This window comes from Ranitomeya variabilis, chromosome 3, assembly GCF_051348905.1.
Source record: "Ranitomeya variabilis isolate aRanVar5 chromosome 3, aRanVar5.hap1, whole genome shotgun sequence".
Taxonomy (NCBI): domain Eukaryota; kingdom Metazoa; phylum Chordata; class Amphibia; order Anura; family Dendrobatidae; genus Ranitomeya; species Ranitomeya variabilis.
The window spans coordinates 615,509,417-615,524,145 of record NC_135234.1 but is presented as its reverse complement, the minus strand read 5'-3'; the positions used below and the strand labels follow the sequence as shown (position 1 = coordinate 615,524,145).

The 14,729-nt window shown below is 50.3% G+C and overlaps 1 protein-coding gene across 1 annotated transcript in view; it reads left to right on the top strand.

Moving 5' to 3' along the window:
* Positions 1-2,160: 2,160 nt before the first annotated feature.
* The window catches only part of ERICH6B (glutamate rich 6B), a 412,645-nt gene continuing 400,076 nt past the window's right edge, over positions 2,161-14,729 (top strand). Inside the window, exons 1-3 of the mRNA XM_077297366.1 lie at positions 2,161-2,296; positions 2,884-2,969; positions 3,055-3,128. The gene's annotated coding sequence lies outside the window, so the exon portion shown is untranslated. The remainder of the gene's footprint in view (positions 2,297-2,883; positions 2,970-3,054; positions 3,129-14,729) is intronic.

Genomic DNA, 14,729 nt, shown 5'->3' with positions numbered 1-14,729 from the left:
AATTAGCAGCAGACTACACTATTTGGAAAAAAAAGAAAATTGATTTGGCGGTATGACGCAGTGAAAAACCCTGAGCTGGAGACAACCAGGCTATAGCTGCTCACAGATTACAGGGCGAGCTGCAGTCACACGGAGACCGTGCAGACAGCCGTAAACGGCGCTGCAAGGCCCAAAAACCCTCCTCTACTTTATCCTATGTAGTGTTTTTCCACAAATTAGCTGGAGACGGGTGGAAAGACACTAATAGGATTTTTTTAAATTAATTAGCAGCAGACTACACTACTTTGAAAAAAAAGAAAATTGATTTGGCAGTATGACGCAGTGAAAAACCCTGAGCTGGAGACAACCAGGCTATAGCTGCTCACAGATTACAGGGCGAGCTGCAGTCACACGGAGACCGTGCAGACAGCCGTAAACGGCGCTGCAAGGCCCAAAAACCCTCCTCTACTTTATCCTATGTAGTGTTTTTCCACAAATTAGCTGGAGACGGGTGGAAAGACACTAATAGGATTTTTTTAAATTAATTAGCAGCAGACTACACTACTTTGAAAAAAAAGAAAATTGATTTGGCGGTATGACGCAGTGAAAAACCCTGAGCTGGAGACAACCAGGCTACAGCTGCTCACAGATTACAGGGCGAGCTGCAGTCACACGGAGACCGTGCAGACAGCCGTAAACGGCGCTGCAAGGCCCAAAAACCCTCCTCTACTTTATCCTATGTAGTGTTTTTCCACAAATTAGCTGGAGACGGGTGGAAAGACACTAATAGGATTTTTTAAAATTAATTAGCAGCAGACTACACTACTTTGAAAAAAAAGAAAATTGATTTGGCGGTATGACGCAGTGAAAAACCCTGAGCTGGAGACAACCAGGCTACAGCTGCTCACAGATTACAGGGCGAGCTGCAGTCACACGGAGACCGTGCAGACAGCCGTAAACGGCGCTGCAAGGCCCAAAAACCCTCCTCTACTTTATCCTATGTAGTGTTTTTCCACAAATTAGCTGGAGACGGGTGGAAAGACACTAATAGGATTTTTTTGAATAAATTAGCAGCAGACTACACTACTTGGGAAAAAAAAAAAAAAAAGGAACAGTATGAGGCAATGAACCACCCTCCCTGAACTGAATACAACCAACTATGGATGGCCTATGTGGCTGCACTCAGACTGGAGACTGGGCTGCACTCACACACACACACACACAGACCCTGCAGATCGCTGTGAAAACAGCGCTACAAGGCAAAAGCAAGGTGAATAGTAGGTGAACACAGCGGTTGCTAAATTAGCCTTTGGAAAGCACAAAGAAGCAAATCGCTATCTCTAAACTGTCCCTCAGTCAGCAAACAGCGTCCTGTCACTAACTGAATTCACAGCAGAGTGATCGCAAAATGGCGCCAGCGACTTTTAAACTGCATCATGACATCATTACACCAGCCAATCACAGCCTTGCCAGTAGTTTCATGCCCTCCATGCTAAACAGGATGTGCCCACACTTGGAATCAATCTCATTGGCTGAATTTCTGCTTTTTGAATCTTAGAACTTCCGATTCCGGTATCCGATACGCGGCAAGTATCGGAATCCCGGTATCGGAATTCCGATACCGCAAGTATCGGCCGATACCCGATACTTGCGGTATCGGAATGCTCAACACTATTCATCACAAATCGCAAGCCCTTAGTTTCCCAGAAAAGGTCTTTTCTAGCACTGAACCCTTTCAAGCTCTTTTTTGAGCCTATAAATATGAAAGTGATCTCAACATACCTAGCAATGGGTAAACAGATGGTAACTGATGGTAAGCAGCAGCCTGTTTAGCAACTCATTGCACTAACCAAAAAAGTAGGCATTTTAAATTGTAAAAAAAATCAAAAATTATCCCTTTATGTGGCAGATGTTTGCATTTTTGATGTTTATACACAGCTTGTCCATACACAAGAAACAACCTTTTCACAAGGGGTGGCACAAAAATTATCCCAGTTTTAGGAGTAGAAAGAGGTTTGTTGTTGGCTATCAAAAAGCTGCTTTTTTCACAAGTCATCCAAAAATTATTACTATCTTGGGATCTGTAACATGTTTGATATTTGCACAATGAAGAAACCTTGACTTTTTATGAAGATATGTCAAAATGATTCCAATTGGCAGGGGACACCTTAGGAAGGTGCACACAGTCACTATAAGAAACAGGAAGTGCCGGGGCCGCTGCCCTAAGCATACAGCCAGGAAGTATGCAGCAAGCAAGGACATGAGGCCCAGAGCATGGAGCCGGCAGCGGACACAACTCACAGCATGGGCCGGAGTGGTGAGTAAGAAGGGAAGTGGGAAGCCATGCAGTGATGCTGGCAGAGATGTTACACCTTAACATATTTGTATACACTGAACAATACAAACTTTCCAACAACAGTATAGTACAACTATGCAACACACTGTAAAATTAAATGTGTGTGGGCACCTATTGGCATCAGACTATAGCACTATATAACACAGTGGACAGGCAGAATATGTGAGCGGTACAATCGGCACCGCATCCTGCGCATCACCTTACCATCCTTATCGCAGGTATCCTTCTACGCAGGATATGGTGAGTGCCCGTTCATTAACACCAGTGTAATTATCGTGGCTCTCATTGACCTAGAGTGCCGCTTGCTATATCGCTCTACCCTTGACTTATTTATCTATTTATTAGTATCAGTTTACCACACTGGTGAAAAGGAAAAAAAACACCAACGCTCACACAGGAACACTTCAGGTGCATCCTATACAGGTGTATAAAAGGAGTAAGTGGATCTAATTAACACCCCTGTTTAATCCTTGTTAACCCATTTGGACATTCTAAATAACACATCGTTTTGTTTTTTTTGTTTTTTTTTTGCTCATTTTACCTTCTAGTATTGGTTTACCACACTGTGAAAAAAGAAACATTTATACCCACATAGAAACACCTCAGGTGCAGTTTGTACAGCCTCTCAAAAAGAGTAAGTGCATTTAACCAACACCCCTGTTAAATAAATTTGCAGGGTCCAAGTAATATATTGTTATTCTGTTTATTTCACCTTGCAGTAACCCAATATAACCGGGTGTACCCCTTTATGCACAAGGATCCCCCACACAACACAGAAACAGCTGTATTATAAGTAAGTGCAGCGCCCCAGAGTCCTGGTCGTTGCAGTACTGTGGCTCTGCCACTAAGGGGAGCCATGGTACGTTCGATGGCACTGAAGGAGTTCCTCCAATCAGGTATCACAGACACCAATATGTTTCACAGCAGGGCCTACGGGGGGAGCTAAGGGTGCTATTCATTAGGCCACTCCCCACCATAGTGGATAAACTGGGGGTCAGGCAGGAAGTTAGAGAGAACGCTGACGGGATTGAACAGAGCAACACCCTGTGGCAGAGGGTGTTGTGAAGGGAGAGACTGTAGGGTCTCTGCCAGGGGTGGGATCCTGGCAGAGGCTTGGCATTGAGAGAACGTAACGGGACCGTGCCTGCTCAGCTTAGCGGCGGTGCCCAAGAAAGGACTAGAAGCGAGGCAGATTGTGCTGAGTGAGAAACGAGATCAAGCAGAAGGAGAATACCAGCAGGGGTTTTGTTGAAAGAGGCAGCACCCTGCTGAGGCGCAATACCGGTGGCCGGAACGCCGAGGGAGTGGATTAGAATACAGCTTCAAGCCATACTCCAAACAGCGGCAGGACAGTCGGTCTCAGGCGGGCTGTCTACCACATATCACCTATGAAGTCTTGGGGGGCAATTGCGGGAGAGGGGCGTCACTAGGGTCCCGGAAGAACTCCAGGCCTACCTGACAAACGGGTGCCATTCCAACCTGAATACAGGGAGGGGTGGATTACAGAGGAACATCAAATCGAGTTGTGAGGGAACTTAAGAAACAGACACAACCGTTGTGGGGTCACTTTCCGTGAGCACAGCAGGGAAGGACTACAACACATAGCGCTAGAAGGAAGGCACAGATTTCCACCTGAGAGGAGGACTCTGGAGGTGCCATTGGACCGGCTGGACTTGCGTAGCCTGGTGAACCGTGTTCTGGACTGAGGACTCAGAGATCTCCAGTAAAGAGGTAAAGAGACTGCAACCTGGTGTCCTTGTTATTTACTGCGACCTGCACCCCACAACTGCACCGCTACATCGCTATCATCACTACCAACACCCACACCTTCATTCTACTGTGCGCCCCACGGCAGGGTCACGGACCGGGGCCTAGCCGCCGTGACAACCCCGGAAGCAGAGACTCAGAGGCCCGGTACCGGGTACCCCTCGGCCCTGCGGCGGTGGAGCGGGGCGCGACAGAACTTGGCGTCACGAACAGGATCTACTTAAGCCTGAAGAATCAGGTCATGTGTGCCTAGAGACTGTGATTTACTGTGCTTGAACTGTACTTTATTGTAAGACTGTGCTGCGCCATTAGCCGCCAAAAGTTCCCGCCAAAAGGCGCCGCCATTGCTACATCCAAGGGGAAGGAGGGCGTGTTATGGGCGGAGACTCCCAGTGTGGCGCGAGAAATGGCTACCGCCCCCTGCACTTCTGGTTGCAGAGGAATGACCCGCCCCAAAACGGAAGAGAAACACCCCTTGATATGCAACAGCGAGGGGCTGGGGACGGAGAAGCCCGACCTCGGAGAAATGGCGGAGTTAGGTGCATGCACTGCCACCGACTATCGGGCAGCGATGATGAACAGCGAGTGCCTGAGCAAGGAGGAAGCGATTCCGGCTTGTCCTCCTTCACCAACGATGGACCGGAAGCCTGCGGACCCGACAGCGGGGCTACGTCCACCAATCCTGACTCCGGAGTTAGAGGAGGAGGAACTACAGCAAGCGGAGCCGAATCCGAGAATCCTATTGGAGGAGCCGCAGTCCGGGCTGCAGCTGACTCCAGCACCCTTGTTAATGGACCGGAGCGACACCGATGGAACCACATTAGGCGCAGGTATGGCCGGCGTCCCTGCTCCCCTTCACGAGCCCGATTCCATGACCCACCTCCGTCTCAGTAGGGAGCGACTTATCTCGGCAGGGCTAATGGTGCTATCCCCCGATGACCTGGGGAGGATGGTGCCACCGCTGTCGACTGGAGTGGGGGAGCCCGTGGATGTGAGCTTAGATGGAGTAGTTCTTCGGTGGGACACCCCCTGGTTTAGAGCAGATGGATCCCGGGAGAACGGGTCCACTCTTGCGGTGCTTACATGGGAACAATATAGACAGTGCTTGATTCTGCAGTGGAAAGGACGGAAAGGGACTGAGTCGATGGGCCCATCGAAAGTACGACAACCCCCCTCGACAGGGGATGACAGAGACGCGGTAAGGCGGGGCACTGTGTTGGCCTACCATGTAAAAAGGGGGTGGGGCCTCATACACGAGCCGGGACTGGATACTGATGTTTTCGTTGCGCATTGTAACGTGAGGGCCCCCTGTTGTGGCCGAAGCGGAGAACCCTTACAAAAGGGGGATCCAGTGACCTACAGCCGCCACTTGAACCCACTCGGGTGGTATGCACGGAATGTTCGACGGTGTATGTCTGGAGCCGCGGCACTAGTTACCCCAGACCTGGTCCCGGGAGTACCCGAACTTGTCACCATCGCAACGGTACGCCTAGTGGCAGCCCCAGAGTTGGCCAATCGAGTTCATCTGCATGTTCGAACCGCGGACACTGGCGCTACAGTGGCCGGGGTCCCGGAACCAAAGCCACCTGAAGAAGAATAAACCTCGGAAACCTGAAAGATGTAAATAGTTTTCCCTTTAACTGTTCCTGATTGTTTGTTGCTAAACCCGTCCAGGGTAAACTTTAAAAGGTGACCCCTTTGTTGACCCGGGGTCACTATTGTTGTTTTCCAGAGGTTTTACACAAACTGCAGTAATCATGGACTGTGCATGATTCGAACTTCCTTGTAAATAGTTGCACCTTCTTAAGGGTGCCTCCTACTGGTTTTAGTTAAAAGACACTTTGCGAAGATACCTTTCCTACTGGTTTTAGTTAAAAGACACTTTGCGAAGATGCCATTCCGGAGCCTTTGCGTGGACTGGTAGGCTGAGAAGACGAGCTACCTCAGAAAGGCTTGGTCCCCTCTTAAAGGGGATGCGTGGAATTGAACTTGAAAGTGATACTGTTTTAGAACGGTAATATGATGATGCTTTGAGAAAGAATGTAACTGTTTTACATGAAAAGTTATATGTGTTTAAATTGTTTAAATTGTGAAATCTGAAAATAATGTTTTGTGAAAGGAAAAGATGCAGAGAGCCCGCAGGGGTAGAAGTAGAGATCTGCATAGTTGAAAGTAAAGAAGTAATGATGAAGGTGAGGATAGAAGGTAAACCCTGCGTCCCCATAGAAAGTTACTTTGTTACTAAGGACAGAAAGCGAACCCGTAGGGGTTAGAGAGTGAGTCCTTAAAGGAGCCGAGTAGAGCTGGCTCAGAGTTCTTTTAACGAAAGGAATGTTATGTCTATACTATGTATAGTAGCGAAAGGCAGTAGGCCCTGGCTGAACGGGGCGGTCCTGTAAAAGAAAGGAGAGGCAGTAGGTCTGGTGCCATAGGGACAGGCGGTCCTGCAGGTTCAAAGTAGGAGAATGTGAAGTTACCCTACCCTGTAATGTGATTATAGGAAGGCCTTTGGTAAACTAAGAGTGTGTGTTTCTTAAAGGCAATGTTAATTTATTGTTCCAGAATTTGCACTAAGTAGAATACCCGGTTGGGTAACAGGAGTTATGTATAGCCTGTAATTTATAATGTTGACTATGTTTGTAACGTTAAAAGTGTCCTCACCTCCCATAAAGGGAAGCCTGTTCAAGTATACTTATTGTTTTGCACTCAACAAAATTGTATGTCTGTTTGCTAATCTGTATTGTTGTTTTTCTTCCCAGTCCCGGAGTACTGTGTTTAACCAGGGGGGAGTGCAGCGCCCCAGAGTCCTGGTCGTTGCAGTACTGTGGCTCTGCCACTAAGGGGAGCCATGGTACGTTCGATGGCACTGAAGGAGTTCCTCCAATCAGGTATCACAGACACCAATATGTTTCACAGCAGGGCCTCCGGGGGGAGCTAAGGGTGCTATTCATTAGGCCACTCCCCACCATAGTGGATAAACTGGGGGTCAGGCAGGAAGTTAGAGAGAACGCTGACGGGATTGAACAGAGCAACACCCTGTGGCAGAGGGTGTTGTGAAGGGAGAGACTGTAGGGTCTCTGCCAGGGGTGGGATCCTGGCAGAGGCTTGGCATTGAGAGAACGTAACGGGACCGTGCCTGCTCAGCTTAGCGGCGGTGCCCAAGAAAGGACTAGAAGCGAGGCAGATTGTGCTGAGTGAGAAACGAGATCAAGCAGAAGGAGAATACCAGCAGGGGTTTTGTTGAAAGAGGCAGCACCCTGCTGAGGCGCAATACCGGTGGCCGGAACGCCGAGGGAGTGGATTAGAATACAGCTTCAAGCCATACTCCAAACAGCGGCAGGACAGTCGGTCTCAGGCGGGCTGTCTACCACATATCACCTATGAAGTCTTGGGGGGCAATTGCGGGAGAGGGGCGTCACTAGGGTCCCGGAAGAACTCCAGGCCTACCTGACAAACGGGTGCCATTCCAACCTGAATACAGGGAGGGGTGGATTACAGAGGAACATCAAATCGAGTTGTGAGGGAACTTAAGAAACAGACACAACCGTTGTGGGGTCACTTTCCGTGAGCACAGCAGGGAAGGACTACAACACATAGCGCTAGAAGGAAGGCACAGATTTCCACCTGAGAGGAGGACTCTGGAGGTGCCATTGGACCGGCTGGACTTGCGTAGCCTGGTGAACCGTGTTCTGGACTGAGGACTCAGAGATCTCCAGTAAAGAGGTAAAGAGACTGCAACCTGGTGTCCTTGTTATTTACTGCGACCTGCACCCCACAACTGCACCGCTACATCGCTATCATCACTACCAACACCCACACCTTCATTCTACTGTGCGCCCCACGGCAGGGTCACGGACCGGGGCCTAGCCGCCGTGACAACCCCGGAAGCAGAGACTCAGAGGCCCGGTACCGGGTACCCCTCGGCCCTGCGGCGGTGGAGCGGGGCGCGACATAAGTACAGCGACATTTCAGCTTCTTTTTAGTGCGGTGGTTAATAGTATTATTACACTGTAAAATTAAATGTGTGTGGGCACCTATTGGCAACAGACTATAGCACAGGGAGACGCTATCTGCCATCTACAAACTCTCTCTCCATAACACATCAAATGGGTGAGATTACTCCAAGCTGCCTGTGTTATAGGCGCTATGGTTGAATTCATTATTGACTGACTGTTATATCATACCTCTGCGATATAAGTGGTAACTAGTGTTGAGCATTCCGATACCGCAAGTATCGGGTATCGGCCGATACTTGCGGTATCGGAATTCCGATACCGGGATTCCGATACTTGCCGCGTATCGGATACCGGAATCGGAAGTTCTAAGATTCAAAAAGCAGAAATTCAGCCAATGAGATTGATTCCAAGTGTGGGCACATCCTGTTTAGCATGGAGGGCATGAAACTACTGGCAAGGCTGTGATTGGCTGGTGTAATGATGTCATGATGCAGTTTAAAAGTCGCTGGCGCCATTTTGCGATCACTCTGCTGTGAATTCAGTTAGTGACAGGACGCTGTTTGCTGACTGAGGGACAGTTTAGAGATAGCGATTTGCTTCTTTGTGCTTTCCAAAGGCTAATTTAGCAACCGCTGTGTTCACCTACTATTCACCTTGCTTTTGCCTTGTAGCGCTGTTTTCACAGCGATCTGCAGGGTCTGTGTGTGTGTGTGTGTGAGTGCAGCCCAGTCTCCAGTCTGAGTGCAGCCACATAGGCCATCCATAGTTGGTTGTATTCAGTTCAGGGAGGGTGGTTCATTGCCTCATACTGTTCCTTTTTTTTTTTTTTTTCCCAAGTAGTGTAGTCTGCTGCTAATTTATTCAAAAAAATCCTATTAGTGTCTTTCCACCCGTCTCCAGCTAATTTGTGGAAAAACACTACATAGGATAAAGTAGAGGAGGGTTTTTGGGCCTTGCAGCGCCGTTTACGGCTGTCTGCACGGTCTCCGTGTGACTGCAGCTCGCCCTGTAATCTGTGAGCAGCTGTAGCCTGGTTGTCTCCAGCTCAGGGTTTTTCACTGCGTCATACCGCCAAATCAATTTTCTTTTTTTTCAAAGTAGTGTAGTCTGCTGCTAATTAATTTTAAAAAATCCTATTAGTGTCTTTCCACCCGTCTCCAGCTAATTTGTGGAAAAACACTACATAGGATAAAGTAGAGGAGGGTTTTTGGGCCTTGCAGCGCCGTTTACGGCTGTCTGCACGGTCTCCGTGTGACTGCAGCTCGCCCTGTAATCTGTGAGCAGCTGTAGCCTGGTTGTCTCCAGCTCAGGGTTTTTCACTGCGTCATACCGCCAAATCAATTTTCTTTTTTTTCAAAGTAGTGTAGTCTGCTGCTAATTAATTTAAAAAAATCCTATTAGTGTCTTTCCACCCGTCTCCAGCTAATTTGTGGAAAAACACTACATAGGATAAAGTAGAGGAGGGTTTTTGGGCCTTGCAGCGCCGTTTACGGCTGTCTGCACGGTCTCCGTGTGACTGCAGCTCGCCCTGTAATCTGTGAGCAGCTATAGCCTGGTTGTCTCCAGCTCAGGGTTTTTCACTGCGTCATACTGCCAAATCAATTTTCTTTTTTTTCAAAGTAGTGTAGTCTGCTGCTAATTAATTTAAAAAAATCCTATTAGTGTCTTTCCACCCGTCTCCAGCTAATTTGTGGAAAAACACTACATAGGATAAAGTAGAGGAGGGTTTTTGGGCCTTGCAGCGCCGTTTACGGCTGTCTGCACGGTCTCCGTGTGACTGCAGCTCGCCCTGTAATCTGTGAGCAGCTATAGCCTGGTTGTCTCCAGCTCAGGGTTTTTCACTGCGTCATACCGCCAAATCAATTTTCTTTTTTTTCCAAATAGTGTAGTCTGCTGCTAATTTATTCAAAAAAATCCTATTAGTGTCTTTCCACCCGTCTCCAGCTAATTTGTGGAAAAACACTACATAGGATAAAGTAGAGGAGGGTTTTTGGGCCTTGTAGCGCCGTTTACGTCTGTCTGCACGGTCTCCGTGTGACTGCAGCTCTATCTGTTGTCAGTTCAGCCCCCAAAAAATAAATAAATAATAAAGTTCACCAAACACACCAGTTACACCACTTTACATTTCTGTAGGCCACATTAGCTCATATTAAAGTCTAGTCCACACTTTAGATAATTAGTGCTTCTTATACCTGTTAGGAGGAGTTGCTCAGGAATAAGCACACAAATCCGTTAGTACTTTTCTGCTTATCTTTATCAGTCAACCAAGATGAAGAAGGCAGTGAGTAAGGCACGGGGGCGTGGGAGCCGTCGCGGAGCAGGGAGGGGACGTGGGGATTCTGTGCCTGCTGCGGGCACCGGTGACTCATCAGCACCCACTTTCACCAGGCAACAGTCGTTCATGCGAAGCTTTGTGTCCGAGCGCCGTACACCGCTGCTGCGTGAAGAACAAATTGAAGCTGTTGTCGGATGGATGGCAGCTAATGCATCAACTTCCATTAGTGCCACATCCTCTCAGACACAGAGCACTGGAGAGCAGCCATCTGTCTCTTCACCACCTGCCAAATTGCCCAGGCAGACAGAGAGCCCAGGACAGGAGCCGTCTCTACTTCTGTTCTCTGAATCTCTTGGCTTGGAAACAGGGGGCCAGCCAAGCAGCATTGGAGAAATGGAAGAAGAGGCAGGGTGCAGTGATGCCCAACAGCTTTTTCTGTCTTCCTCTGAAGAGGCGGGTGGGCCAGTGGCTCCGGTCACCACATCGCAGGCCGCATCAGCTGATGATGACACTCAGGTGCCACTTACTGGTGCGTGCTCTGCTGCTGAGACTACCCAGGAGGAGCAGTTGGGGGCAGAGGGTAGTGTAGATGATGAGGTCCTCGACCCATCTTGGCGTGAGGGACAGGAAGGTGGTGGGAGCAGCTCTGAGGAAGAGATTCCCCGTACGGCCCAAAGAGGGAGAGGGAGGGGGAAGACTGCGGATCCTGCAGCCTCCGCTTTGGCACCCGTTAGGAGCATGTCTCTTCCAAAAGCCAAAAAGGGCGCTCCCAAGACTTGCAGTGCCTGGTCCTTTTTTGACACAGTTGCAGATGACATTTGCTATGTCAGATGCAACGTGTGTCATCAAAAAGTCAAAAGAGGGAAAAATGTCAGCAACCTCAATACCTCCAACATGTGGAAACATGTGCGCAACAGGCACCCGGCGGAGTTAGAAAAACACACTGAAGAGGTAGGCCAACCAACAGCGGCAGCTACCACCTCTTCAGCTCGTGTTGCCTCTTCCTCTACCTCACACGCAGCTGGTTCGGCGTCCTCCCAGGATCGCCGTGGAAGAACCTCTGCCCCTGTTGTCCAGAGACCCGCTGTAATTCCACCCGCAGCGCCACTTTCCCAGTCATCCACACACTCCCAGCCCAGTCTACAGCCATCGGTAGTACAGGCATGGGAGAAAAGGCGGCCTTTCTCGTCAAACCACCCACGAGCACAGGCTCTGACTGCAGGCATTGCCAAACTTCTGTCACTGGAAATGCTGTCATTCAGGCTGGTGGAGACTGACAGCTTCCGTGACTTGATGTCATTGGCAGTCCCACAGTACAATGTGCCCAGCCGCTTTTACTTCAGCAGGCAAGCCGTCCCTGCCCTGCAGAAGCATGTGGAGGGACACATAAAACACGCGCTACTGAACGCCGTCAGTAGCAAGGTCCACCTCACCACCGATGCGTGGACCAGTCAACATGGACAGGGGCGATACCTTTCCCTCACTGCCCATTGGGTTAATGTCGTTGAGCCGGGTACAGACCGTGCGAGTGGCGCAGGACGTGTCCTGCCCACTCCAAGGATTGCAGGAATCCATTCTGTACGCATTGACTCCTCCTCTTACACCAGTTCCTCAGAATCATCGCTGCAGGAGCCGTCACAGTCCACCTCCACATGGACCCGTGATGAACGTGTACCTGTTACGACCGACATGAGCACAGCCGTGGCCAAACGTCAACAGGCCGTCTTGAAATTAATTTTCTTGGGGAATCGTAGCCACACAGCGCAGGAGCTCTGGAATGCCATCAAGCAGGAGAGCGATGTGTGGTTTGTGCCAGCGAATCTCCAGCCAGGCATGGTAGTGTGTGATAATGGCCGAAATCTGGTGGCAGCTCTGGGCCTCGGCAACCTCACTCACATCCCATGTCTGGCACATGTGCTCAATTTGGTCGTGCAGAGCTTTTTGAGGGACTATCCGGATCTTGATGCACTGCTGCACAAGGTCCGCCTAGAGTGTGCTCACTTGCGGCGTTCCAGCACGGCAAAAGCGCGCATTGCGGCTCTGCAGCGCCGACACCGCCTGCCGGAACATCGCATCATATGTGACCTACCTACCAGGTGGAATTCCACGTTACATATGTTGGAGCGGTTGTGTGAGCAGCAGCAAGCTGTAATGGAGTACCAGCTGCTTCAGGCGCAAAAAAGTCGCAGTCAGCGCCGTACAGACTTCACAACCACAGAGTGGGCCACTATGAATGACGTCTGCCAGGTTTTGCGTCCCTTTGATTATTCCACGCGGATGGCGAGTGCAGATGATGCACTAGTCAGCATGACTGTCCCCCTTATCTGCCTGCTTGAAAAATCACTGCAAGCGCTAAGGGATGATGTTGTGGAAGAGGTGGAGGATGAGGATTCACCATTTCCATCATCTTCTGGACAGTCAGCGCCACGTGGTTCCTCACAAACGCGTAGGCAGGGGACCGTTTGTGAGGAGGATGAGGAGGAGTCAATGGAGGAGGAAGACATCCGTCCAGAGGAGGGAGTTACACAATTGTCCAGTACTCAGTGTGTACAGCGAGGGTGGGGTGATGACGAGCGGGCAGAGATCACGCCTCCAGCAGGGGACAGCGTTTCTTGGGCAGTTGGCAGTCTGCAGCACATGGTGGATTACATGCTGCAGTGCCTGAGAAACGACCGCCGCATCGCCCACATTCTCAACATGTCTGATTATTGGGTGTTCACCCTCCTCGATCCTCGCTACCGGGACAACGTAGAAAGCCTCATCACACCGTTGAACCGGGAGCGAAAAATGCGGGAGTACCAAGACACACTGGTCAATTCCATCATCTTCTCCATTCCAACTGAGAGAAGTGCTGCTAGTGCATTCCAAAGCAGCTCAGTGCGTCCAGGCCGTGGTGGAGGCTCTGCACAAAGAGGGAGCAGAAGCAGTGCCTCTGCCCAAGGCAAGACCAGTATGGCCGAACTGTGGCACAGTTTTCTGTGCCCGCCACAAAAGTCTACACCATCACAGACGGCTCCAGTCAGCAGGAGGCAACGGTTCCGTCAGATGGTGACAGACTACATGTCTTGCCCTCTTGCTGTACTCCCAGACGGCTCTTCCCCTTTCAAGTTTTGGGTCTCAAAGCTGGATACATGGCCAGAGCTAAGCCAGTATGCATTGGAGGTGCTGTCTTGCCCTGCGGCCAGTGTATTATCGGAACGTGTCTTTAGTGCTGCAGGTGGTGTACTAACTGACCGTCGCATGCGACTATCCTCCGATAACGTTGACCGGCTTACTTTCCTGAAAATGAACAAGGCCTGGATCTCGCCGGAATTTGCCACTCCTCCTCCTGATTGAATAATTAGGTCACTGTATACGTTATCCAGGTCTCCTGTTGTGTTCATCTTTCTACCACCTGAACTTAAATTCCTGGGCTCCAACACCGCCAGTTGAGGCTCAGACGTGCCGTCTGCACAGTCAAAACATACGACCCAGTGTTATTGGGTTTCAGTAACGTCAGCTGATCCCCAGCTGTGTAGCCGGCAATGTGTCATGCGACCGCCACGCTGACACAACAACTGAAATGTAAGGGAATCTGTCCCCCCCCCCCCAAGGCGTTTGTTACTGAAAGAGCCACCTTGTGCAGCAGTAATGCTGCCCAAGGAAAAGGTAGCTATTTTTGTTTAGCTCCTTGCACACGCAGAACTTAACACTTATAAAATGTGTCCACTGATACCGTAAAACCGTCCCGGAGGTGGGACTTTCCTTCGTAATGTGACGCAGCCCAGCCGTCATTCCTACCCCCCCGGCGCCGCGCACCGGCTCCTCAGCGTTGTTTTATTCCGTCCAGGAGCCTGCGCTGTTATGTTATCCCGTGGCCAGGCACACTTAGCGCTGCCCGTCTTCTGGCATCATTTGGTGTCTGGATGGCTGCGCCTGTGCGGCCGCGCTGGCAGAGAGCCCGCCTCGCAGTGTCTTCTGATTTAATCCCACTGGGGGCCTGGGATCCATGGACATGCGCAGTGCATATCTGAACCTCCACCTCTCACTCATTTCCCTATGGCTTCTTCAGACTGTTCGGTGTCAGCTGGTCCCTAACAGCATGCCACGGCCGTGACACCGCACAGTCTGAAGAAGCCATAGGGAGATGAGTGAGAGGTGGAGGTTCAGATATGCACTGCGCATGTCCATGGATCCCAGGCCCCCAGTGGGATTAAATCAGAAGACACTGCGAGGCGGGCTCTCTGCCAGCGCGGCCGCACAGGCGCAGCCATCCAGACACCAAATGATGCCAGAAGACGGGCAGCGCTAAGTGTGCCTGGCCACGGGATAACATAACAGCGCAGGCTCCTGGACGGAATAAAACAACGCTGAGGAGCCGGTGCGCGGCGCCGGGGGGGTAGGAATGACGGCTGGG